The sequence below is a fragment of the Pyxicephalus adspersus genome, chromosome 6 (assembly GCF_032062135.1).
Source record: "Pyxicephalus adspersus chromosome 6, UCB_Pads_2.0, whole genome shotgun sequence".
NCBI lineage: Eukaryota > Metazoa > Chordata > Amphibia > Anura > Pyxicephalidae > Pyxicephalus > Pyxicephalus adspersus.
Window position 1 is genome coordinate 33,002,357 of NC_092863.1, and position 4,626 is coordinate 33,006,982.

General features: G+C 36.6%; 1 long non-coding RNA gene across 1 annotated transcript in view; it reads right to left on the reverse strand.

Annotated features, from left to right (window-relative positions):
- Window positions 1–1,435, reverse strand: part of LOC140332647 (uncharacterized) — a 22,103-nt gene extending 20,668 nt beyond the window's left edge. The window contains exon 1 of the long non-coding RNA XR_011921220.1: window positions 1,310–1,435. This is a non-coding gene — a long non-coding RNA (uncharacterized lncRNA). The remainder of the gene's footprint in view (window positions 1–1,309) is intronic.
- Window positions 1,436–4,626: the final 3,191 nt, after the last annotated feature.

Sequence of the window (4,626 nt, forward strand, 5' to 3'; positions counted from 1 at the left end):
AGTTTTGATATTACTGTAAAAATAAATGTGAAAACCATTTAAAACTGTCAGTGAAACCACAATGGGTTTCAAGATCAATTAAAATAATGATACAAATAAACAGTTTGTCCAATACCACAGTGAACCCTGCTGGTAGACAAAAGAATGGCAATTGCTTTGGTGAATAACATAAAAAACAATACAGTAGCAAAAATTTGAAAGAACAAGCATGCAAATTTGAAAGTCAAATCATAATTAATGTATTGTATTAAAGTACAACTGTACTTTTCCTTTTTTATGTAAAATACTTGCCAAGCATCACCTTACCTTGTCAAATGCTTATTGTCCTGATCTAACAATCTTTACTGCATGGCTCGCAGTGCAGGGCCCATGTGGGCACATTTGAGTCACACAGCCTTTTTTTTTTAACTTGAATGTATTCCCATTACCTTAATTGGCATTTCTGTTGATTACTATTTTGAATGATGATCACACATCAATGATGACACAAATAATGGACCTTGGCAATTTATCACACACAGTTTCCAACTAATTTATTGTCTATGTTGTAAATCTCAGACTAAAAGATACATTTGAATGCAAGAATACCAGCAATTGTTGAGAATGTCTATCCTTATATTTCAGGAATAAAAAACCTTTCCACGTGTAAAAAGACGTTGTAAAACACATGTATGTCCAGCTTATGTCTAGCATGTTTATTACTGAACACTGTATTGTACAATCTAATTACAGCTAAACAAATTACTATAATCAAATAAGACATATGAATATATATAGGTATGAATATACCCTACTTATTTACTACATTTATACATTGAAAGGCTAGAACACAATTTAAAAGCATGGCCTTCAAACAGGTAAATGTATTTCATCATTGGTGTTGAATTCCTGCAAACTGCTGTTTTTTATATGTGATTGTCCAGATGTTTTAGTAAATATGATCTGATGTCCAAGATAAAACTTGGAGTGTGATTTAGGAAATAAACCAGGGAGATCTATAGGAAGTAAAGGAGATTTTGATGACATGTAGTTAGGATCTGATGTCCAAGATAAAACTTGGAGTGTGATTTAGGAAATAAACCAGGGAGATCTATAGGAAGTAAAGGAGATTTTGATGACATGTAGTTAGGTCAATAAAGTAGGCAAAATCAAAGTGTTCTTTTAAAGTTGAATGGGCTCTAAATGTTTTGGGAGTTAGGAACGTTCCTTTCAATCATCCAGGGCCTTTTCTTGTGCTAACACTTTTATTTAGTCTTGCAACTAAAGCTAACATAATATACAATAGACAAAGTGGGGCAAAATGCTTTACCTATTTCATGAATCTGGACCACGTGTGGTTCTTTGGTGCTTGCTGTGTGCATGTGTTGCAGTGGGCGCTGTAATAGCAGTCTCTGTTTCCTGCAGCATGTCTCCAGTCTCCAACCACACCTGTAATGCATTCACAGTCACTCACTATTTCCTCTAGTAAATGTTTTGACACTATTCCATGTACCTAATAATATGTGCAGCTCCTTGGTGACATTAGGAGCTAAAGTCCCCCTATACCTTGCAAGTTAAAAAAATCACTTACCCAGTGAAATAAAAAATTAAACTCAATGGTAAATGGTTGCATGCCTTTACAAAAGTTAGGTTTATTGCACCACTGGTAAATAATGTACTATCTTTTATTTATTTAGAAACAACAAATTGCACAAAGCTTTACAGAGTCATTACCTGTCCCTGAGAGGGGCTTGTAACCTAATATAACATTAACATGATCTAAGGCCATTTTTAATGAAAGATGGTTAACAACCCAGTATTTTTTTGGGATGTGGGAGAAAACCTGAATGACCGTAAATCCACACAAGCATGAGAAGAACAAACAAATTCCATGCAGACCGTGTTTTGGCTGAGATTTGAAATTTGGAACCCTAGTGCTACAAAGACAAGTTTACAATTTCCGAAATCCACATTAACTACAATATTTAATAGAAATGGTCAAATCTGAGGAAATTCTATTTGACAAACATTTGTCCAAGGGATAGGTATTAGGTGTAATTAACTCTTCTAGGTGGAATTCCAGTAGAATGAAGTGGCTGGGGTCTGTATAGAGGGATACAGACCTCAGGAAAGACTGACAGAAAAAAATTTAAAAAAATACATTGAAATACATGACCAAGTGGAGTTAAATATATTTTTTTATTATAAAGGATAGGCAGGTAAACAATACAATTAGGAATAAATAAACAACATCTAGTAATACACAATGTAATATTGTCCCCAAGCATACAAACAAGATAACAATAATCATAAGGTTAGGAAACTAGAAGGAGCCAATATAGGCTCAATAAAAAGGTAGAAGTATGGGTGGAAGTGCAGGGGAATCAAAGAAGTGCAATTATAAAATTGAACAGGAACTAAATGCACTAAGGATGAGCAAGAAATATATTGTAGCAAAAATTTTAGAAAAAGGCATGCTTGCAAAAATTTTCTCAAACTTCCAATGGTTCTGTGAAATTTAGGCAAAATTTTCGCGAAACCATCGGAACAGGAAATTAAAACAGGAGGTTTTCCAAAGCTGCATTCAGGGGATCGCAGAGGATGCGTCATGCAATCTTCTTGTTCGACAAGAGATCAACCTCCCGGTGAATCAAAAGGCCGTTCTCGCTTACATTTTTGGTTAACGAGAAAGGCCTGATTCGACGCGAGATCGTACCTAATATTCTATTCAAAAAAAAGGAGGATGGAGGGGTGTTTTTCAAAAAAGAAAAAAACATGTACAAATATAAGCAAAAGGCACACTGTCACTGAGCAATACATACACACATACATGCAAATATACCTCTGACATATACCATACTGCTGTACAAAGACCAGCCGTGCACTCGGTCTCTAGCAAGTTTGGTTTAAATGTCTTGATGCATTTCCTAGTGAAGACATACACACATACATCCAAATTTATATATATATATATATATATATATAGATTTATATAGTCCTGACATATACCATAGTGCTGTACATTGAAACACTGAGATAGACACTCTAATGTCCCCCCACAGTCACACATTATTATTATACATTTATATACTTCTGACATATACCACAGTGCTGTACAAAGATCAGCAGTGTCATATGTCCAGCAAGTTTGGTTTAAATGTCTCTATGCGTTTCTGAGTTATTGTGGAACATAGCAAGTTTGGTTGAAATGTCTCCATGCGTTTCCTAGTGATATAGTTCTGACACATAGCACAACGCTGTACAAAGATGACTACTGCACTCACATGAGTCTCAGTCAAATATATGGCAAGATTGGTTGAAATGTCTCCATGCGTTTTCGAGTCATGGTGGAACATACACCCATACATACATATATAAAATTTTATATATAAAGATTTGTATAGCTCTGACATATACCATAGTGCTGTACAATGAAACACAGAGCTAGACCCATCAGTCTCTGTACAGAGGAGCTGACACTCTAACGCCCCCGCAAGTCACACATTATTATACATTTATATACCTCTGACATATACCACAGCGTTGTACAAAGATCAGCGGTGTCATATGTCTAGCAAGTTTAGTTTAAATGTCTCTATGCATTTCCAAGTTATTGTGGAACATAGCAAGTTTGGTTGAAATGTCTCCATGAGTGATCACCAAGTATAGCTCTGACATATAGCACAGTACTGCACAAAGATCAGCGGTGCACTCACATGAGTCTGAGTCATATGTCTAGCAAGTTTGGTTGAAATGTGTTGATGCGTTTCCTAGTGATGACATACACACATCATAATATAGCTCTGACATATAGCACAGCGCTGTACAAAGATGACTGGTGCACTCATGAGTCTCAGTCATATGTCTAGCATTTAGTTAAAATGTGTCGATGCGTTTCCTAGTGATGGTGGAACATAGCAAGTTTTGATGTCCCCATGCGTTTCATCCAAATATAGCTCTGACATATAGCACAGCGCTGTACAAAGATGACAGGGGCACTCACATGAGTCTCATATGTATGGCAAGTGTGGTTGAAATGTCTCCATGCGTTTTCGAGTGATGGTGGAACATACATACATACACACACACAAATACATACATACATCCAATTTTATATATATAGATAATATTCCTGGATAGGAGGACATTCCTTCGGCAGTGAGTATGGGTGTACCCCCTATCCCCTGCTATACATAAAAGGTCCTCTGGGATCTGACTTGCCAAAGAAAGAAGGGAGCAAAATGTGTGTAGCTTCTTTCCTTTTTAGCAAAAGCCAGCCCCCCACCTACCTATAACAGTGGCCATCTAGGGCTATAATTATCCAAGTGTTGTGGAACCTTGTGGATGGGAAGTTTTATTGGAATCTGGAAGTCCCTATAACTAAGGGATCCAGAGGAATATTTACAGGGGTACATTGTACCCTTTACCCATTCCCAGAAAGGAATACTAATATTTACTGTTGCAAGGTCTAGTGATGTGCAAATATGGCATACTATGAGAATTTATCCCAATGTCTGCTGACTCCTCTGGCGCTTAAATAAAATTACAAGACTATATGGGAGGAGCTCCTGTCATTGTTTAGTCAATCTGGCAAATTTGCAGCCAGTGACAGGTGTCCTCAGTTGCCTCCTTGCAGGATTGCCTAAA